Genomic DNA, 23,735 nt, shown 5'->3' with positions numbered 1-23,735 from the left:
AAAGATTTTTTTCTCTTACTCTTGCTTCAGCAGAGGATTCGTTAACAGAAGAACCACATTAAAAGTAATTTCAAGGAAAAGCCTTATAAAATGTGAAAAATTAAAGCTGTGCTCAGATCCCATTAAGAAAAGAAATTGCCTTGAGGCATCCACTAAATACGTGAAATCCATTTCTGCTGAAGGGCTTCAGAGTTTATTCCTCTCTTACAAATGCAATTTCACAGCACAAGTTGAACGTTTAAACAAAGCGAAGCAGGATCTTCTCCTAGTTAACACCTCTTTTTCTTGATTGCTGCCAGGTCACCAGGTGCAAATTTACGTGAGAATCTGAGATTATATAAATCTCAACCAAGAGGCTTTGAGGGCTATTCTGCTTGGGAAGACTGTAAACTGGGAAATGCTCCCAGTATGGAGGGTTTATTGTTATTATTAGTATTTATTTTGCTCAGCTTTATACAGGAAGCTAAAGAAGGCTATGGGCTTAAGGTCTCCTTTCCTTAAGTTGTTAGTTTAGGCTCCCCTGACAGCCCAGCTCTCCCTGACCTTCTTTTTCTGGTGCTGGCACCTCACATATTTCTACGGCAGCACCCTGATTCATCTTCAACTCCAAAACCCCACATACAAGAAGAGTAAGCAGACACCAAGGAGGATGTCTTGTCCCTGCTGAAATTCAGCCCTGCCACCTGCTTATATCCCTATGTCGCATGGGTCCCCCCCATGCACTGGTGGGGACCGCAGCCCAGCACTGAGGGGGTGTGATAAGGTAGCACTCCTTCAACCTTCCACCTTGCTGCTGGAGAGATGTTCTTCATCCAGACAACAGTGCCCTGTTTATTTAGGCTCCTTCACTGAAATGTGCTGAGCAAAAGCCCTGCTTTATCCAGTAGCTGTGGAGCCATGTACTAGTACCAGCATCTGGGTGTAAAAGCTTGCTGACGCAAGCTAATGAATTGGCCTTTTTTAAATAGACACAAACCAATATGATAATGACCCCATGTTGACTTCATACCATGTGTTTACTCAGTTTTTTACTTTTGCTCCATAAAACTCAGTGTAACTTGGGACTGGGAAACAGGTGGGAAATCACAGTCTTCTCTTCAGAAACTATATCCTGCTCTCTGCTGAGGAAATGGACTTTGTCTCCTCCTTAGCTGCAGACAGCTTACTATCTGGTAACTGAGGCTCCGTCTCCTTGCCCTAAGCAATGTTCCATACCTATCCAGCCCTACCCCTGGAGACATCAGACCCAGTCTGGTGGCAACTGGCAGGGCTGTTTTCATCATTTTGCTCTGTCCTACAGAATGAAAGATACCTCCAGTGTTGCAAAAGACTTCAGTGGTGAGAATTAGCAAGCTGTCTGCAAGTGCTCCAGAAGTCATAAGTGGTAATGTGATTGTACAAAATACCCAGAGAGGAAGAAGTGCTTTTTCCCTCTTCTGTTTTCTTGCTTAGTCATCATTTCAAGGTAATGCCTGGAGAGAAGGAAAAATTGTGTTTCTGAAGGTTATCAGGGAGACTCTTCTAAGGAATGTAACAAGCAAAATGACTGCAAGCCTGATGAAAATTCAAAAGCTTTCTAATCCAGATAAGATATATGAAAGAGGGTCCTAAACTCTGGCATATTTATTAGTGGTTGCTATTTCTCAAATGGAAATATATGGTAATATTTAAGCTCATTGGCATGAAGCCTATCCTTCAGGAGCTGTATGCCAGCCCTCATGAACTTATGGCAATGTAAACTGCTAAATTTAGGTCTAGATCATGGGCGTTGCCTCTTAGCATCCTGCTTCCGATGTAAACATCTGAAAGAGATACTTCATTTCATACTTAAAAGGAAATTGGAGGGGGGAAAAAAGCCCTTCCCAATGTAATGATATTGTTTTTAAAAATGGATAGTCAGTTCTGAAAATAGGTCAGAGCCAAAAGTACTAATGCGGTACCACCAAATAAAAGCACTGAGCATCAAGAAATTATCAGATCTCCTGATAACTCCGTTGCAATATTTTACTTGGCTAATATTGTCCCTCTTCACAGCTCCTGAATAGTTAATTATAATGTGGTTCTTTCTATATAATTTTTCAATTTTCTTGTTGTTGAAACTACTGGACAGTCTCTGACAGTCCTCTAGTTTCTGAATTTTGCATGCATTTCTTGGACCTGTGTGTTTTATAATGTACATGAAAATGAACAAATACCTATATGCCTTAGCTGCCTGCTGAACATAAACTTTTCTCTCAAACTGTTTCACAGTTCAGTCACTCTTCTATTTAACAGAAAATGCCAGTAATTGTTACCTATATTTTTAATAATTAAAAAAAAATTAAGGTCTCAATAACACATCTCAAAATATGGTATGGCTCTGTAAAAATACTATGGATTTATATCACCATTACTGACTGCTTGATTTATTTTTTGGTAAGATGAGTAAATATACTCATTGCATTTTGTGTATAAAACAACTTCTGTACCATTAATGGAAAGTACATTTTAATTAAGCCAAAGTAAAATATATCTGAGAGACCCACACTTTGACATCGATTACAGAGGTTCATCCCCTGTAATTGCAGTTTAAAAATTATGTTTGTTGAAAATTCTAAAACAAGAGCAAGCACAACACCTGAACCTTTAGTTCAGCTTCAGTAGGAAAGCTGAATGCTTTGGTGTTTAAGGTAGTAACCTAAGACTTGAGATTTCCAGTTTCAAGTCTTTATTTCCTCATGGGTTTCTCCTGTGTGATCTTCAATGAATCGTTTAATGCCAGTGTGTTTGAGATGTTGCAGAACTGAACATCTGCTGTTTTCAGAGGAAGCTAAGTTCTGAAAGACCTAAGACATTACCTCTCCGTGCTTCAGTTGCCCTGCTGTGAAAGGGAAGAGTTGTAGGGGTAAGAGCTTTATAGGCTCACATATTACAGCCATGGAAGCTGTTATGAATTCCAATGAAATTCTGCTCTCACTTTAATGAAGTGCATATAAACATGAGGTACTTAATATTTGGCAGAACTTCTTAGGACTTTGGTGATTTCCTGAAATATGATTTTTTTATTTATTTTTTTCTCTTCTGCCCTTCAATGAAGCACTAACTAAGATCAGCAAAATGTCTTTTTGACCAAATTGATTCATTTCTTTCTTCTGCCATGAAGATTGAAATGGTTGAGATGGACTGTTACATGTAGCCCTTTACCTGGAAGGACTTCCTTTCAGTGTTCAGTGGTAATGGTCACTCTTCTTTGTGGCCTGATGCATTCTTTTTCCAATGGCCTTCTCGCTTCATTCACCTATCATCCTTTTAGCTCTAACATTTTTTACATCTGTAGGCATCGCCCTTTGCATCTTTGCTTCCCCTCTTTCTGCAGCCACCCCAACTCTTTCTTTGTCAGCTCTTGTTTTAGATATGGTAACAAGGAATTTGGACTAGAATAGCTGGTACAATTGCTGCAAACAAATTAAGCTGGCTAACACTTTTGCTGATAGCCTGAAGAAAATACTGCACAAGGAGGTTTCAGTAATTTTTAATACAGAATAGAATAAAAATGTGCTGGACTAGTCTCTCTTGCGTACTCAGAACAGCCTCCTCTCTTTCACAGATATCCTTGCTGTGCTGCCATCCCCACCCTCACCCCTGTTCCTTGCCCTTCACCTCCTTATTGATCTCCTCTCTCTTTCCGCCACAAATCCTCTCCACTACGTGAGCATCTCTCTCTCATGGCCTTTCTCAGCTGACATTATGCATAGTGGACTCCCCCTGTCATTCCCTCCTACTCATTAAAAACACACCACTCGCCTCTTGACAGCCTTCACTGTCAGGTTTAGTTGCTTTGCCAATAAAGCAAGCCATCTCCAAAGTGAATTCTTCCTGGCAGCATTCCCTTTAAAGATCATAATTAGGAGCCTGCATTTTAGAGACAAAACCAGTGAAATTAAAGGAACAAAGCTTTGGCCAGCCTGGTATATGAGGAAATGTTGCTGTGCTTCCATCACATGGAAAACAAACTTGGAATAACTCCTCAATAGCCACATCTTAAATTAATAATAACAATTATAGTGATAGTCATAGTAATAAAGTAACTGTGTGTATTAGATTGGATCAATGACATAAAACAATTGTTGTAACTATAGACTGAGTACCTTTCGCTGTCCCACAACACAGACAGACAAGAAAAAAAATTAGTTGTTAAGCGATTACCCCTCAATCTATTACTTTGTCTTCGCTCCCTCCCTGCCCTTTTGGGACATGTAGTTTTTACTCCTGATGAGAAAGCGTCTTAGACAGTCTTTCCATTTCTTTGTGGAAAAAAATCCCCTAAATATGTCTTTCAGATGCCACCATGCAACAAGCATGCTGCTGCATAGGGTCGGCATTGTTAGTGACACCTGCAAGAAAATTCTTTTACTTTCATTTGTAAGAGATTAGGCACCTGCTACTTTGGAAGTCGACTTGCTCACACGAAAAACAGACTAACATGAGCAAAATATCACCCATATTATATGGAGAGTCATTTTGTGCAGGCAAACAGAGCATTTAAGAGGAAACAAAACCAGAATGGAAATCCTTCAAAACTAGTGCAGCACAAAATGGGAGAACACTGGAATCCCTCTGTGCTAGAAAGCCCCAGGGGACCTATTACAGTTAAGCATTAATTGTTGAAATTCTGCGAGAATCGTCTGCAATTGCAGAAGACATTTGCTGAGAAGATGCCTGATTCACATAAGGACATTGCTTAAGCATTTTGTAAATGACATGAATTGGTTATTTTACTATTTAAATTACTTTTAATTATTCTTACCTGCAACAACTTTGCACAGGGTGCATCATCGTATCTGTTTGCACTAGTAAGCATTCATCAGCTGAACAGGGACAAAGCAGAAGAAAGAAAAGCAGAATATTTCTCTTCCACCTTCATCTTGTCTTTTCTAGCCTATTAGCTGAAAAAAACTTTTCCCCATTCTCTTTCATAACTCTTAATTTTACTTGTCTCAATGTTACCAAGTTGATTATTATTATTACTCTTTATGAGATGGAAATTGTCTCAGTCTGGGTGATCGTTCTAATGTCTTTAAATATACCCTCTAATTTTCACAGTTTTACTGTTTTATAGATGTCTCTGCAGTTGTCAAAACTCAGTTGTATGACACTGTACCCACAAATGGCAAGGGACTACAGAGCATATCAGTAAAGCCGGAAAAAAAGGAAAGCTGGAAGGAACATTATTCCCCAGTTTAGAGATGAAAAAAATGAGAGAGCCAGTAATTTCATTGCAACACTCACATAAAAAATAATGCCAGGTCTCTGAAATCCCAAGACTAAGTATACCATTCTTATTGCAGTGAGGCTGGATTCACTGAGGACTTCTAGATGCTACTGTACTTCAGTAACAATTGTTTCCAAACACAAATTCAGTGAGGTTTTTATTGTGCTTTGGTAGCAAATATTTAAAAGTACCCAGAAAATATAGGCAAAGAAATTACACTCCAGCTATGTTGCTACCATCTTAAGGGCAGTGTAAGCTGTCTACAATTAATTTTTTTTTTATCATCGTTATTCTTTATTTAAAACTCGTCTTTGACACTGTGTCACTTTGAAACTCATGGTCATGCAGACAACTTAATCAACCATATTCCTGTCCTTCTCTTCTTTGTCTTTCTCTAGCTTTAAAAGTTCTTTGTCTTCCAGTTCTTCCTTCTTTAGGAGGAGATTACAACCTCCTTACCTTCTTTCTGTAAATCCTGTGCTTCACTGTTTTCTTGCCCTGCACCATATTTCAGGATGATCGTATTTTCCAAAACAAATTAAACTAACATTCTGTGCCACATTTATCAGATGTATTAGAACAATCTAGATCTCATTCACACAGTGTTTGTTGTAGGTCTTTATCCAATTACTCCATCCACGTGTGACCTGAATGCAAAATACCTAGAGACTGATCAACACACACACAACAACAAATGAGCAAAAATTACTTTTACAGCCCCAGATCCCAGGAGGCTTCCAGCATGAAGAACTTAGAAGTTGTTGTACTTGTCCTTATTGATTTTTGACCCTCTCTCTGCCCTGTCCTGTGTTTGGTTGACAGTAGCTATGGGAAACATTTTGCTTATTGCTCAAAAGCAGCAGCTCACGTGTTTCTTCATTTTGCCTAATTCCTCTTTTTGTCATGGTGGATTTCCCTAAGATTCTGATGGGTATTAGCAGGTATTAGTTACAGTGCTGACTTGGGGAGGGGGAGTGGGCCGAATTTAAAAAGGAAAGATAAAAAGAAACCATGCATATGTATAGAAAAACTCAACTGATGTCAGGTGAAACTCTCCTGATGCCATTATCTCATGCTAAAATACCTTATAAATGAGCATCTCTTACAATTACAGAAGTCTGAATTTTATGCTTTGTTGGTAGCATTGATTCCAAAAAAGGAGTTTGGAGCCCTGTTCTTCCTCACTGTCCCTGAGAGCATTCACACTTTGAGAGCATTTATGGGATGTGCTTGCCAGAATCAGCTACCTGCAAATGTTCTCAGTAACTTTTAATGGAGAAAAATGAACACCAAATGACAAGATTTGTCCTTCAACTATTGAAAAATAGATGAGCAAATTAAAATCTTCTGAAAAAGAGTTTGGGTTAAATGCAATCAACATTTGGGGACATGGCGTGGTTAGTTGTTTGGCTTGTTTTGGTCAGGGAAAACAGTGTAACTGAGATGAGTTTTATTGGCTTTGCAAACATGAAGTCTATGGTACTTGAATATATTCCTCATCATCTAATTTATGGTGGAGTTACACTTTTGCAATGTGACAGTTTCAGAAATACTAAGCTTAAAATTTGGAGCAGAAGATTACAAACTTGATCTGAAAATTGATAAACGTTTGAATAATGTCCTTTGCAAAAAGATGTCAAAAAAAAAAAAAAAAAAGGTGAAATGTATTCACTGAAGTCCTAATCCCAAATACCTCTGGGAAAGGTTTCAGGATACTTGGTGTATTTGGCAGCAGCCACAGATGCTGGAGACATCCATCTGCATGAGAAGCAACCACACTACTGCACCCCCAGAGGCTGGCTAGCTCAGAAAGGCAGTGCCTCGTACAGAACATCTTTGCATTGACAAAGGGAAGAATCAGGTCTTTTCTACATTCAGTGACTCCGGATGGGAAGAAATCTGTAAAGCCAGAGCGTGGCTGGCCTTACCACAAGTGCCATGGCGGTGGTGCCAGGGAGGTGGATCCCCCTGCCACCCCCCAAGCCGTGGTCACACACCACCAGCTCTGGCAGAGCCGTTTCACCTCAACACACCGCATCCCCTGGGAGCTGGCGTGCCGCCCGTGAGCCGGCAGCCCGCCACTGCCACAGATGGGCAGGAGCAGTGGTGGGCCAGGGGAGACACGTGCATGTCAAACCGCCTTCCTTCCCGCCATGCTGCAGAACCTGACAGACAGCGCTGTCAGTAATGACAGCTGTCGCTGCTAAAGATTTTCCCTCATTATTTGCAGTTCGCGGTGTTGGTAAGGTTATTTTCAAGTCAAGCAGTTTTTCAACAATGTGTGTTTATGCAGAACGTCTGAAACAGTAGCTTGTCACATGCTTTATATTCATGGAAACTTCAGAGAGCACTTTTTAAAGCCCATGCAATCTGAATTTAATTTGCATTTTAATTAATATTTCAAATGAGTTCCTTGGCCTCGTTTATTTATTTATTTGAGCCTTTGAGAGCAAAGACCCTATCAAAGTCCTGAAATTAGGAGGACTGGGATTTCTTTGAGGACAGCTTTTATTTGGTCATACTGTCCAAGATACTTATGGCTAATTTTTAGTATTGAACAGAATTCGCTGCTCTGTAGCTTAGAGTCAAGCTCATTCTTTGCGTTATGACAGAGGCTTCAACAAACTCACTTCGCAAGAAAGAGAAGTATTTGAATTTCCTGTTAAGAGGGATGCAGTTTAAAATAGCATTTTAGACACATGAAATTAAAAAAAAAAAAAAAAAAAAAAAAAAAAAAGAGAGAGAAAAAGGAAAAGTATCTCTGTCTTGTAAAAACAATGAGGTGACATGTAGATATTATGGAAAAATTGGAGGCTGTGTTTCAGGAAACCATTTGAATAAATGCTTAGCTTTTTATTTAATATAGTATTTAGGACAATTAGACAGATTAAGATTAGACAGCTGCTTATATTTCAGAAGTTAAACAAAACAAACCAAACATGAAATTAATTTCTATTCAAGCAACCAAAATTTCAAATATGTCTGATATTTATTGCAAGAAAACATTTTTTTTTACTGTCTCAAATTGAGCTGTTATAATAATAACATCTAATAATAAATACTGGGAGTCAACTCTGGGTTCTTTATAACAGGCACATAAAAGTTTGGTTGGTTGGCTGTATGTCTGTTATAGATGGTGAAACAGCAAATGACATGATGCATAGGGAAGGACTGCCCTCGCATATTCAGTGCAGAAATAATAGAGCTGAACTCTAACATTAGTTACTGCCTGAAGATTTCAAGTCAAATAAGCAGGAAGTTAGAAATTAGGGAAATTAACTTAATTATCGCTGTATTAGAGTCAGAGAAACTGAGGCAGGAAGCAAAGCATCAACTGGTTTAAAATCAACAGCTGTCTAGCAGCAAAGCTGGAAAGAAGACATCTGTCAGCTCAGCATTGAGGAGCACATCCATGCCAGAAACCCAGTCTCTCTTCTTGATCAGGAAAGCTGCAGGGTGATAAGCAAAAGGATGAGGCATAAAAGAGTGCCTTTGTCTTCTGAGTGTCTCTTTGCACAACAATCCAGTGCTGTAAATGAACTTGGGAAGGGAAGTGAAGGGAAGGGGATGGGAGACAGGTGAAATAAGGACACCACCTTAAACAGAGACTAAAACTGACATCTGGAAATCCTTAGTCTTAATGTAAAATGATGCTGCCAACAGATAACAATCTCTGTTTAATTTGCTGTTAAGTTCTCCCCACTCTCAAAAGCAAGCCTTGTGTCTACTGGGAAAAGGTCTATTTTACTTCTGGCCAATAGGCTTTTCATAGTTTGACTGGGCAACTGCTTCTGACCCTCTGCCAAGCAATATAATCCTGTTAACCAGTCCCAGGAACAGGCTGTGGGATGGCCAGGACTCTGCTGAAATGGGGTATGGCCACATTGTGCCCCTCAGCAACCCAGTCTCAAAGTGCTTTAAGAGGAAGACAAATGAGGTTCAGGTTGCATTATAAAGAAAGAATCTAAGTATCTCATCACAGTCTTGGGAACATCAGACTGTCTGGAAGGGAGCTTGCACAGCAAGAGCATCATGAAAGGGCCCATAAGGGAGAGGAAGATTCTGCCTTAAGAGCTTCAATGAAGCCATAGTAAATAATGCATAGGGCCACATGCTAAATGACAAAGCTAATAAGAAATATCAAACATCTGCATGTCCTCTGAGCCTCATCCATCCTGCTTGCCAATGAGGCAGGTGCTCAGAGAAATAAGAGAACGTGACTATGGACAAGAAGAGCCTATCAGAATGCAAAAACACCAGGCAGCTGAGTTAAGGTTACAAGGCTGTCCTTTTCTGGCATTTCCTAGATTCTAAATGCAGGAAATATGAGCTTAAGGTATGGCAAATAATATAAGAAGTATATACAGCCCTGCTGGGGAAGATCTTCTAGAAACACAACTGTAATACAATTTAGTTTCTGCACCTGGAAGAGTCCATCTCCCTGTGTTTTGTCAGTCGCTGAAACCACCAATGTCTTTGGCTATGTCTTATCACACTACCAAGTACTGAAGGATTTCCAAACTCTGGGTGATCCAGCGCATCTTTGTGCTACAGTGCAGTGATGTGCAGAAACACTTCCAGAAGTATAAAAGTACAACCTAGCTGTAAGTCACACCAAAGCTAATTAACCGTCTTGAAAGATCTGGCTCTGTGGGCAATTCTGTCTAGATATGATGCTCTTGCCTATAATTTCTGAGTAGACTTGGTTAAAATAAAGTTAGGTATCTTGGCACAGAAGTGCCTTTAGTTTTCAGAGCTATAAGCCTTTAAATAACTTTTGTCACTTAATTGAAAATAAAATTTCCCTACAGTGCTGGAGTCTGCTCTTAATGCATGTGCATAGCTCTAATTGATGTTAATTATTTGCACTCACCAGGGGGAGAAGCAGATTACTTTAGGTGCCTGCTTGGAATATGTTACTTTAGACCTTCATGCAACTCCAAGTGGTACACTTAATGGGAAAGATGCAGCTGCTTCAAAAAACAAGTGTCTAGTGCCTGAGGATAATCCAGATTAGGTGTTGGACAGGGTGTACTACACCACAAACACCACAGCCAGGCTTCCTGTACCACACATAGTCTGATTCGAAGAGCTTGCAAAACACAGAAGGACAGAGATTACTACGAGCTCATTTTCCCTTTGCACATTTGGGCAGGGGAGTCATTTCATCAGATGCTTGTACAGTGCCCGGCCAAGTGGGCATTGAGCCTCAGTACCACACTGCCTCAGCAGGAATAATAAACTAGCACTGGCCTGGCAGCGACCACACAACAGGTCAGTGCTAGATCCAGAAACAAACCCCACATCTCTGGAGATATAAGCAGAAGTTTTATCTACTGAGCTACACTTCATTTTGTGGCAGGGATGAAATCTCTGAAGGATATTTCTTCCAGAGCACAACTGAAATAATAAAGCACGACAGATTTGTGCCAGTTGGGGAATCTAGTCCATACTCTTTCACTGTAAATAAACTGCAAAACCTGGACATCTTCCATGTTCTTGCCAACACATGCAAGTTCATCCAAATTCATCAACCTTGCCAGCAGCTTTCTAGATGGTTACCTTTCAACTAGGGCTTTATTGGATAACTGTAACTCAATTTGCTGCAGCTGTGTGAGCCTGATTTGCTTTTGGAGCAGAGCAAGCAGTGAGAGAAAAAGCCAAGTGGGAGCCCACCTGCCAGGCAGCCAATGCAGTTAGAAAGGACCAGTCTGAATGTGCAAAATCTGGCAGGTGGCAAAGATATGCTGTTTATTTTTCCTAATGACAAAATTAGCACATTGATAATAATCAAACAGAGCTGTGTGCAACGGAGGTTTATTTAATTAACAAATGTCCTTTTGCAGGTATGAGCAGGACATAGGCACTGTGCTCATTCCTGTAAGCTGTTGCTCACGTCCCTGGAAAGCTCATATGCAAACTACCTTTGGCTTCCTTTGTCTGGGTTTGTTCTGGGAAGGAGATGGTTCATACGTGCCTTTTTTAATCACTTATCCTCTTTTTGCAGAATGTTATATCCTTGCTCACATCCAAGAACACAGATCACATCTAATAGGATAGATACTTTGAAAGATGCAACAGAAAAGGCTTTCTTCCAATATGTGCCCACAAAGAACAGTGTTGGACATGCCCTCTCCTGCTGGTTCTAACTATAGGACTTCTCCGTATCTCACACCAGCCTGATTGGAACTGGCTTTTTCTTATTAAAAATTACCTGTAGGTTTAATATTTAATCAATAGAAACATCCTACTCCTTGACTGCCTTTATGTAATACAGTAGTTTCACAGTCATTATCACATTTTTTTGCTAGCATGCAGTTCTAGAGATGCTACGAGTAGCAGAAGTTAATAGACTACTTCTAGATTGGGTACAGACAGTCAGGATGGGCTTTTGGAGGTCTCTGTTTCAATTCATACTGATAGCTGAAGTATCCATCCATATATGGTTCTGATTTATCAAGCAATCCTATCAGAAGACAAGGTCATCTGTATTCCAGTCATCCAACACTTTCCATTAATTGAGGACCAAGTCCTGAAAACACTACATTTTTGCAGCATTACTCCTGCTGTTACTCACAGTATTAGCCCTTCCTTTCTGTGAGTTTTCTGAAGATTCAGAGTGGAGAGTCCCTTTATTTCTTTTCTGATGTAGATTACATCAGCATACATTGCACAGAACAGATATCAAAACACCATGTGTAACATCAGTAGTGGTGATACAACTTTTCCTTTGTGGTTTTATATTATGCAGCAAAGGAGTTGATGCAGTTGCTCAAAGAGTTACATCAGCCCACCTGTGCCTTATTTCTAAGTGGAAAGTTGGTCAGCAGACATGTAACAGAAAGGATTTTTCTGTTGTATATTATCCTTCAGAAAAAAGGTAGATGAAGAAGAACAGCAATAGACACTTTATAGAGAAGTCAGTTCAAACAAAAGTAGATGTTTTCAGTTTACCCCTGCTCGAGGGATATCCAAACATCACAGTGACTTTTCTTGCACTACAACCAGAAATTTCTAACTCAAAACAGCTTGCATTTGAAAAGACTAGGGAGAGAAGGCTTAAGATATGAAATTCAGATTTATTTTTTGCTTATTAGTGATCTTCTCTAGAGATTTTGTTATCCCATTTGTTGTGGAAGAGGGTCTCTAATAAAAGCCTGAAATTACAAATGCACACATACATATGTGTAACTTTTAATCCAAAGCACTGAAAATAGTAAATGCTCCTAGAGATGGATATTATGGGCTTTGTTTAAGTCATAATCTCTATTGCTTTTGAGTTTATGGAGCAAAAAGCTGTTGAAATTGAGTGAAAGCTGCAGCCAGAGTCTTTAATCAATCTCCAAAGATGTTTATTGTGAGTTCAGCATAAAGCAATAGAGATTAACGTTGATTTCTATAAATCACAGTAAAAAGCATCTTTTCTTTCACTGACAGAGGTGTAAATATTTTCCTTCTTTTTTCTCAGATTTTGCTGTAACATGCTGGCTGCAGAGGTCCTTCAGGGGAAAAAAACACAAGCACAGTGTCAAATGTTTTTTAAACGAGTAAATTATAAAATAACTTGAATATTTATTTACAGAACTGGAAACTTCTGAAAGTTTTAGGCACCTAATTCATACTGAGCAGCTTTGAAAATCTCAACCCACCTACAGAAAAGAACCACCAATTAACTGAAGCTACCACTGGATGGAGGAACCAGGCACAGAGTGGGCAGCAAATCATCTTTCTCATGCACACCCCACAGGTTCCAGACAGTGAGACCAATAGACATATCACCCTTTCCTTTCCTTGCTAATCTAGTGATTGGGCATCTATTATGATTACCTTCTCTTTTTTTGAGGGGGTAGCAAGGGAAGCAATAAAGTATGTGACAAAATAAATTATAAAAAATCTGGGAGCGTATTCAAAAGATCTTTATTCATGTGGATCAAATCCTATTTTACATTCTTTATTGCTTTATACTGTAAGAAACAGATTTAAACCAGAGAGAACAGAAAGCCACGGGACAGCTTATGCTGCAAATCTAAGATACCATATACGAAATACCAAACAAAGTGGAACATTATTGCCATATAGCAGTGTCAATGTAACATAATTTTTTTTTTCACCTCTCCCATCAGTCCTGCTCTCTCATTATTAGCTGTTGGCTGAAAACTTCTACCAATGCCTCACAGAAACTGTGGTAGCTGCCCCTTTATTCTTGCCCTGATCCTTATAAAGTTGCAATACATCTTATGCAGGTCTGCAAACTAGCTGTCTAGAGACAGATCCTGCCTTTGTAATTGGGTGGCCATCCACAATGTGCCACAACCATGGAAAGATGCTCCCTCCTCCAGGAGGAATGTCACAATGCCTAAGCTAGGCTGGTCCTCTGAACAACTCTCTGAAGAGAAAATATATATAGTGATTGTACAGGGAGCTATTGGAAACCAGTCTCTTGGACTAGCCACTTTAATTGTCTAGGGCACTTAAGTGTTCTGAATGCCCAGCAGTGGGCACACAGTTCAGTCTTAGGTCCTTAAAGAAGATCAAAGTAAAAGATAAGCTCATTCATCTAGAATATAGAACAGTGTCAGTCAAAATGCCACATTGTAACAGACAGAAGTGAGCCTTCTGAGAAATAGCATCTCACCTGAGGTCTCCACATACCAGTCTGAACTTTGCAAAAGACCATGGTAATTGGAAGCATCGCACAAAGCAACAATGAAGTACTAGAATATTCAGACTGGACTCAAAGATTTTTACTTACTGAATTTGATAAAAACTTTCGAAGAAAGAATATTATCATTCCAAAAGCATTTAATAAGTGCTAAGCTACTAGCTCCTTTTTAGTTAATTAAACTTAAGGAACATGGAAGTGGATAAAAGTTCATTAAATAGGTACAGACTGACAGTGAATTGGAATACTAATTGAGCTTTTATGTGCAACAAAAGAGATACAAATGGAAATGCACTGTTATTCTACTGAAAGCCTCACATAAAAGGCCCCAGTGGAGCAGAGAATGCATGAAGGAAATTGGATTGTAAAATCTCCGAGATAAAGATCAGTTCTATGAAACACGATGCCCCATTGCTTGCTTTTCTATTTTGAGAAGATTCTGTTAATAATGCCAACAAATGAAGCAGTGAGTGCTGTAGGTGTGTTTGAAAGGTTCTCAGTCAGTTTGGGAAATGAGGCAGTTAGACTCAAGGCTTACAAAATAGAAGGGGATGTGATGGGACCATCATTTATTTAATGGTATGTTTCAGTATCACTGTCTTAAACAGCATGAAAACCTTAGATTAGAAAGAGCCACATATTCCAATGCTGTTCTTAAACTTCTGAAGTGTGGTGGTTATTGGGTTTGAAAAACCTTTCATCAATTCAATTTGTAGCATAACCATGAACTGCATGTGAACCATTTGATCTTAGAGGAGAAAAAATGGGGCTGGACTGAAATGAATATAGAGAGTTGTTTCTGAGGGCTGGAGTACACACCCAAACCACGTGCTTCTCCCTGGTTTTCTCTCTCCACTAAGAGTAACAGACCATCTGCTGGAGGAGATAACTTGCATCTCCAAGCCAGCTTCTCAGACGTTCCTTGGGATTGCAGCCGACTTTTCACTAGCAGTAGTACTAACACACTTCCTTGAAAGGCCAAGAAGAAAGAATGGGTACATTTCCCACATAATTTGGAAATGAGCATACCTAGTAGCATTGGCAGCCAGTGAAGAAAATTATGGAATAGTGAGGGGAAACACCAAGAATCTACATAGAGCATGGCTGAATTATGGGTCATTTTTATCTACCTGAAGCAAATGTTCACTGTGGAGCAAATAATCACTTTAAAATGTACTTTATTTTAAGTATGTGTTGAGCCAGAGATGCTCATATATTAACCTCCATAAAGAATTTTCCAAATATTGTTATGTGGTCATATCAGATGTAATTTGAACTGCTCCCAGAGTTCACAACAAGATACTGAATATGGACTTCTGTCCTCTCTGTCCAGACAGTAGTCTCTATGCATGTAAATTATCATTAAAAAGTCCATCAATCTCTTTGATTTTTTTCAGCTATTTTATAAGGTAATTTTGGCTGTACAGATACATATCCAGACAGCCTAATTCCATCTATGTCCCTGTGTCTTCAGTGATGTCTAGCCAGAAGGAACTATTAGGCACAAGGACCCTGGTGGGATTTCAGATGTTAGGGAACTGTTGATAAATGTAGGGAGTGTGCTGCCCTGGAGTGAATTTCCCAAGGAAGGGCAGGAAGTGCTCATTATTGAAGGTTTTAAGAGGCAGCTGGCAGGAACTCCACAGGTATAGGTCCTGGCTTTGCAAGAGGGAGGAACTAGGTGACCTTTGAGGTGCCTTCCAGCCATATGAGATTATCATTATACAATCACAATGTTTTCTGCCAAAATGGCTTCAGGATACCTCACAATATAGATAAAATTAAATTCAGATGTAAACATGAATCCTGTCAACTCCAACTTAAATTACATGTAGATTTAGCATTCCTATTGTAAAAAGATAATAGACCTAAAAATATCATGCCTAGTTATTTGGGGGTTTTTATAGAGCATTCTTAGAATTTAATGTGCTATAGGAGGAGCCATCAAAAATTGAACTGGTGTTGATCCAAAGACCCAAAAATGAAAAATGCTTCTTTGGGGGAGCATGTTTCAACTGTGCACCGACATGGTAGACATGTAGGGAGACTGCCATTGTCCAAGATAGGGCAAGACACATGAGATGAAATCTGCCACATGTGAACTGAAAACCTGATCCAGGCTGTGCACTGACCCGTGAACTTCTCATGGAAACCAAGACGACACCCAGTCTTCATCCTGTACTATTCATAGGTGATGGGCTCAAGAGTAATCCTAACAAAATGCAGACATTTTCAGGTCTCACTAATTTGTGTTGTTTATCTGCAAAGATAAGCTCATATGTTCACGTTTTGGATAGTCCTCTCTAATAATTCTAGTTTAGTGCAGTGCCTTGATAATTCCATCTACTCTAGGTAGTGATACTCATCTGAGTGAAATTAATTTGCCTGCAATGACAATCTACAAAGACAAAGGAGAAAGAGGAGAAGGAAAATATATAACAGTATTCTTTCACACTGTTAATTTCCACTATTTGGTAGTGGAGAGCCAGCTACTACAGTTACAGCGTCAATTGAGCTGTGAAGGTTATTTGATTTCTTCATGTTCTGCTGATGGTTTACCATCTGTTGTCCTGATAACGATGCTAAAGGGAGGATTCACACTACTAAAATGCCCCCTGGTAGAACATCTCTCCCCATGTGTTTCTCCAGTATTGTTCTTTCCTCCTGCATCCTCTCTCACACACTCTCCCTAAGTTAAGGTTCCTCCATTTACCTTGATAATCCTGACTTTTTAAATTGTATTTATTTTCACATCATCAGAAGTCATATAACCTCCAGCTGTGATCTTATTGGTTCCCTGAGGAAAATATTTTTGTAACTGCCTATTGAAGTTTCTCCCCTCTTTTCTCTGAAGCAGCCAGTCACTGTTAGAGACAGGACACAGGATTAGGTGGACCACTGCTTTGATCCAGCAGGAAATTCCCTCTTGCAGCAATTGAAGTTGGCTTTGGGCAGTGATTAAATGAGGCACCACTAGCGAAAATCCAAGGTGTTGCAGCCTTAGTTGATACAGAATGGTTTTCTTTCTGAATCAGCTATGCTGAAGCAAATTCACATTACTTTGCTTCTTCAAAAGCTATGCAAGCATAAGAAGAGCAGAAAGGCTCTCTTTATCCCTGCCAATAACAGACACACTACTTCAGTGTATTGCTGTGTCCAAGACTTAGAGCATGTTTGGGGCTTAGTGCCCAAAATGTGGCATGTTGCAGCATAGCATGGTGCTATCTTTGCTGTTATCGCCCTTTCTCCCTGAGTTATACACTGTTTTCCCCAGCTGCTTTTTAATGGAAACTTTGTCATCACCTCAGATCATTTGAGGACTCTTTTTTCTCTGAAGGACATGCTTAGGACTCTGGAGTAGAAAGTGTCTCTCCATTTCCAAATTTCTCACATACCACTGGTTGCACAGTAATTTCCATTTACATTTGCAGCATGTTTTGGGCAGCTCCATCCTGTCCCCTGCCTGCGGTCACTGCTTCTCCAGTCACTCAGACTTAGCTAAGCTTTGTGCATGTCTCTGCTCAGCTAGTCCAAAGGGGTTTGTGTGAGATCCCTAGCAGCTAGATGTTTTTGTGCAAAGGGCATGCAAGAACAGTCCCCAAGAAAATGATAGAATAAATTATTAAAAGCTATGGCTATCAGTCCAAGAGTTTTAGTTTATAAATAAAGTCTCTTACTGGCTCTAATGGAGGTGGGATCACGCTATTTAAGCACGTAAATGAGTGCACACTAAAAGCAAGTAAGAGGATCCTTTATTTTTGTTGAGGTAAAAGCAAGGCAGAAAGAAGGAAAAAAAAAAGCCAGTGTTTCAGGACTCATTTTTTGTAGAAATTGATTGTAGAGAACAAGAGGGCTGATATGAGTAATTAGCTCCCATTTCACTCAGATTGGCAAAACAATGGTTTTGCTTCATTTACATGTCCTTTGGCCTAAGTTTCCAGAGAAGATCCTATCCTGACACAGGGAGCTACCCACATCATGTTTTTTAGGAGGTGTGGGGCTTCCTGAACTGCTGCAGAGAGCAGTGCCTGGATTCAGTTCCAAAAGGTCAAGAAGTCTTGCAGTTAAATATTATTTTTCAGGGTTTTTTTTTCCCCATCAGAGAAATGCAACTGCTGAAGTGAGATATACTAGTCTCCCATTTCACCCTTTTGCCCTTCTTTTGCCCATGTGGTGACACTGTCTCTGCTGAGGATTTTGGAAAGAAGTCAAGTAGCTAATGAATGCACCAGGCTGCTCTTTTAGAGGACTCTGCATCTGAGCTGGGAGTCATAGTTATTAACTTCTCTGGCAGCCCATCATTTAATTTACCTGCTACTGACCCCTTTTGTGCATCCAGAGGATAATCCAGTCCACAAGATCCCTGCTATAGCTGGTGTGCAGGAGATCATTGTCCTATTCCCAATTTATCTACTATAATCACTTAATTGCCTGCCTATAAGAGCTCTATCCAATCTAGAAGCTTTGGAATAATGTAGAGACATTAGAGATTAGTATTTATCGGTCCTGAAGTTCATAAATTTAATGAAAATCATGATTCTCCAAAGGAACTTAATCTTCATTTGTTCTGTCAGTGGAGGTGTCAAGAATTAGTTTATGATTCATTAACCCATTGACTACTGCTACTTTTTCCACATTCAGCTATTCAAGAAAAAGGAAGATATTTCGTGTACATTTACATACAGTGCCTTGTCTTTGCTTCTTTCATATTGGAGTCACCAAGCTGATAGTCTCTGGCTGCAAAGGGATAAAGGAATGTGGTTTCTCTATGAGCTTTCACACCACATCTCATGTGGTGATTAATCAGACAGGCACCAGCATAGACACTTCCAAAAATCTTACTGACTTCAGTGTGATGTGGCCCAGGACCTTTCATGAGCAAAGCAATGCAGCTCACATAGAGACACTTCTATCCAAGAATGGTAATAATGGAAAATGCATTTCTGAAGATTATTTGTTCAGTGTTACTCCTAGGTAACAGCTTTTATATATATATATATATACACACATGCATATATATACACATATACCTATAAATATAGAATCACAGAATCACAGAATCATTTCAGTTAGAAGAGACCCTCAAGATCATCAAGTCCAACCATAACCTAACTCTAGCACTAAACCATGTCCCTATAAATTTTGTCTAAATGCCTTTTAAACATCTCCAGGAATGATGACTCAACCAATTCCCAAAACTGAACACAGGATTTAAGGTGTGGCCTCACCAGTGCTGAGTACAGTGGTCTTAGTGTCACCATCTTCAGGACTTTAAAAGCTATTATGAGTAGACACAGGTAATTAGGAAGAGAGAATCTGAAACAGTTGCTGCAGTATGCCAGCTAAGTCAGCTGTGTCTGAGGTAGACCTTTGCTGCTGAATACTATGTGTCTGAATTCTGTGTAGACATCCAGAGGTTCCAGCTGTTTCAGTGAAGCTTCAGCTTAGAGAGAAAAAAAATATTTGTCCCTACGGGCTCATCTTCACAAAAGTCTCATTCTGTGTGCTCTGTTTATAACATAGTTTTTATGACCTACCTTAAACACATAGAACAGGGTAAATAAATTAAGGTTACAAAGCTTTGGCTTTTTTGGTCATGTACATATACATATATGCCATCCTGAGGCACCAAGAAATGTCTCCATCTCCACATGATCACTGTCTATTGTGTCATTTACACTACAGAGTGGCCTAAAGGTTTCTGCCCTGCAGCTGGTGAGATCTGAGTTATAATCTCAGGCCCACTGAGTCAAATCATTGACTGGACTTGGGCCTGGTCATATCATCACCCTCTGCATTGGCTTCCCAGTAAATATATCAGATTTTTTTTTTAAAGACTTCAACATTTCATTATGAAAGGTTCTGTCTAATAGCAAGAGGTTGATCTCATTGTTATTTGTTTCTACTATGCCATCTGTAGAAAAAGAATTTGATTTAGTTTATTGCCAAAAGTTTAGCACCTCCAGCAAGCACATTTTCTATTGGTATTCATCCCTAATTCTGGTATGAACCCTTTCAGCTAAGAAGAGGGTTTGCAGTTAAGCACTAGATAGTGCACAGTTAAGCTATAGGGAAATGAAAGTACCCATGCTCAAGTCTTCAGTATCCATAATGATACGTTCCCAAGATAATTCTATGTATTTCTGTTCCATTGTGCGCTTAATTAGAAGACTATATTTCACAAATCAGATCTTTGGGGTGCCTGTTATTTTTTCCAACTGATAAAACCTTGTGATGAAATCCATAATCTTTCGGCCCATTGAAAAAAAAAAAAAAAACACACTATATGGGAAGCAAGTGTGGAGAAGAATTGTAAAATCTCTGATATTTCTTCTGGAAGTGCTGTATTTGACACCGTTGGGGGCAGGGGGCAGAGGGGGAATCCACACAAGTGAAGTGGCTATGTGATGGTGGTTCGAATCTGATCTGCAGCTCACAGGAGTCAATGGATGGAATCCTACACATTGATTTCAAGAAGCTTTAATGCACACCTTTAATCTTCACTTACCCCTTCTCAGCCCGCAAGGCGTTTTTCCCAGCATTGATGTAAATAATGCAATGTAATTCTTGTCTATGATGACCTTTCTTTGTCTTGCACTTATTTTACCACCCAACACTCCCAGTGTCATGAAAAGCATTTAGACTGGACTATCAGGACAAACTACAGTTTTGGGGAGGAAACAGAATATTTGGGGGAATATCACAGCCAGAGTCATCTAGGTTTTAATAACTCAGTCCACAAGCCCACGGCCAGCTGTGGTGGTGCTAGTCCTGCAAGCCTCTGCACACAAGCAACTTGCAGCACGATGTGCTGCTCAGGCTTGGGCATGACTTCAGGCAGCAGCAAGGGGTTGTTCTGCCTCCTGACAATGTAAAATAGGCCTGTCATTCGCAGTGTGAGCAGAGCTGGAACAGCATGAAAGAAGGGCAACCTGTCTCCTCCCTAGGAAAGCACGTCAAGGGAAGCAGCAACCATGCAACGAGATGTGACAAATGGCCTCTTTCATTACCTCAATACTATTCTCAATTAAGCATCCTCTCACAGGACTGACTTTTCAGATTAAAACCACAAGCAGAAAATAAGAAAACATGAAGGTGAAAATGGCTGGAAGTCTTTAAAAAAAGAGTATTTTGAGTTACCAGTCAGTAGAGGAAGTCTTTTCTATGTAGATTTTGACTGAATTACCTAAGATAGATGCTCTGGGAGGGTCATTCACTGTAGTGGGTCACTTAAGAATAACTAGAGTACTTTTAGAATTTAGCTTTTGCTTCAGAAATTAACCCCAAAAATTCTCCTGTTGGGGAAGGGTACATGGTTGACTGCACTTTTTCTCACTTTCTTGCTTTATCTCTCTCTAAGTAGTTATGTGACCAATAGCCCTTGGCAATTTCCTCTAAAATTCTGCCTATAGCAAAATTAAAATGCAGGCACAAAGCCCTGGGCTCTTTACACTCTTAAGATTTTCAGATTCAGTATTCTTTTTCTAAATTGCTATGTTCTAGAAGCAAGGAGTCAAAACAGCCAATAGTTTCAGCCACTTCACACTGTCTGTGCCTTTTCTAGAAAATATAATCTCTGCTCAAGGAGTGATAAAATTGAACTGTATAATCCATGCCAGCAGTGTGCCTTCAGTACTTCCTGATACCAGGTTTACTAACAAAAATGTCTGTGCGCTTATTTTTCAGGTCCATGCAGGGACACAAGCAGAAATGGCTGGTAAAACCACATATCCAGAGAGCCAAACAGCAGAAGAGAGTGGAACAGGTGTTCAAGGGACTTCCCAATCCATTTGGGACTGCGAGGGTCCAAAGAGCATCCCAAAGTCTCAGGCGCTTTTTGAGCCTGTCTCATTCAGACCCAGTTAATGCTGCTGTCAATGCCTGGGAAGGGACGTTACTTCTAAGAATGGTACATGCATGAACAAACATCTGACAAAAGACTTATTATCAAGGCCATAATCTTGAGAATACTATGCAGGACATCTGAAGTGTCAGGAGTGTCCTGATTTATGTTGCATTGTGCTGTACAACTGGACATGTGTTAAGAGATAAAGTGACAGTATGTGTGCTCAAGAAGTCATAGCATCACAGTGTTTTTCTTCTTTTTTTTTTTTTCAGACAAGCAGAATTTGTTTGGCATGATGAGGGGCTTCCTGTGGCAGCTTGCCACACCAATTCTTGGTATACTTCAGGACTGATTGTTTTCTGCAATAACATCTCTTTACGGCGGCTCTGTCAGTGCAAAGCCGTTTAATACTGAGGATTCACTGGCTAGGGAGTAGAAAATTGCCTTCCTGCAAAAACAGGTTAACCTTTACCTATAGTCTGGAGGAAGGGTTGCAGAGCTGTGTGTTGCTTGATGTTTTACTTTAGAAATGAGTGAGACTGAGAGCATCAAAAACATCCAGCTTCAGAACTATAGCTACGCTAACTATAGTGACCATGTCTTTGTGCAAAAATATGTAGATCCAAGAGGCAAAAACACAAAGGCTTTTTGACTGCAGCCCCTGACCAAGGCTCAAATGATGAACTCAGAACAACCTCAAAACTCTAGTTCAATTTACCTGTCTGCAAGTAGTTACTCGAGATTGGAAATGGAGATGGCGGTCTATGTCCAGTCTTTGAAGCATTTCTTATACACAAACACAATCATTTCAGTACGTCCATGAAATAATTATTCTTCCATGAGGATTTTTCCAAACTCCAGAGACCACCTGGAGGAAATCACAACTGTACTGAAGTTAATCTAGGTTTTGCCAGAAGGCCAGATCCCAGAAGGCTGCATTAACAGCATTGGGAAAGGATATCATCAGCATCTCAGTTCACATCTCTCCACATGTCCTCCGAAAGCTGTCACAGATACTGTACTGAATGTTGTGATGCTCACCTGCAAAAGGTCATGAGGGCTGAACAGCAATGTAGTGTGAGACAAAAGGGAAAAATAAAAACAAAACAGAGCTGGTCCTACACTGGAGATGTGCATTGGAGCAAAGATAGCTTATGTTAGGAGAAAAGCCAAGTCTTAAAAATTGCTCAGCATGCCTAGGCCAACTGTTTTCCACACCAGGAACAACTGAGAGCCTTGATGGCAGCTTTGTTGGTTTGTATTTTTTAGTAGACATGCAGCCAAATGATGCTTATCTATGAGAAACAATTTAGCGATAATGTAATCATCCTGCCATTGTGACTTACTACAGATCCCACTGACCCAAAGGCCACTGTAATTCCTCAGGCACAGATAACCTCGTGTTGTTCCATGGCTGGAAAATCACATATCTATATAAAACCTTTACTTACTGTAACAGTAGACTTAGTGATCTGATCAGGCCTCACTGCCTCAGCATAGGCAGCTTGACTTCATAAAAACAAATTAAATCACTGCTACTAAGGCTCTGAATAACAGCTTACAGGAGTCCTCAAGAAAGTCCTATGACCATTTAAAATGAGTGAAGAACTTTGTGTACACTGTTTGCCTTCCTGCAAGAAAAACTTTTAATTTATAAAGGCAGTTCACTGTTCAATATCCATTGTGTTTTCTTCATTAACTCCAAAGTTTGCCTCATTTCATTTTTCCACCAAAGGGGAAAAATATATTGAGCTGTCAGTGATGTTATCTATGAAGAGAGGCTGTGGAATTCATATATTGAATCTAAGCTTTACAAATAGTCAAGTAATGGGAAAGGCTTTTGTAATAAAACACAGGTAAAAATAAGCTTGCAAAAATCAAAGGGAACAAAAAAGTCTAAATTGTTTATGTAATCAGTTATACTCCCCTGAGTTGTTGATCTGTCTTTCCCTTTTGAATTTTTCTCTTGTATTTTC

General features: G+C 39.7%; 1 long non-coding RNA gene across 1 annotated transcript in view; it reads left to right on the top strand.

Moving 5' to 3' along the window:
* The window catches only part of LOC110366126 (uncharacterized), a 100,505-nt gene extending 78,516 nt beyond the window's left edge, over positions 1–21,989 (top strand). The window contains exon 3 of the long non-coding RNA XR_002426214.2: positions 21,600–21,989. This is a non-coding gene — a long non-coding RNA (uncharacterized LOC110366126). The remainder of the gene's footprint in view (positions 1–21,599) is intronic.
* The last annotated feature ends 1,746 nt before the right edge of the window (positions 21,990–23,735 follow it).

The sequence above is a fragment of the Columba livia genome, chromosome 7, assembly GCF_036013475.1.
Source record: "Columba livia isolate bColLiv1 breed racing homer chromosome 7, bColLiv1.pat.W.v2, whole genome shotgun sequence".
In the NCBI taxonomy this organism is placed as follows: domain Eukaryota; kingdom Metazoa; phylum Chordata; class Aves; order Columbiformes; family Columbidae; genus Columba; species Columba livia.
Note: the sequence above shows the minus strand (reverse complement) of the source record. Positions and strands in the feature narration are given on the sequence as shown.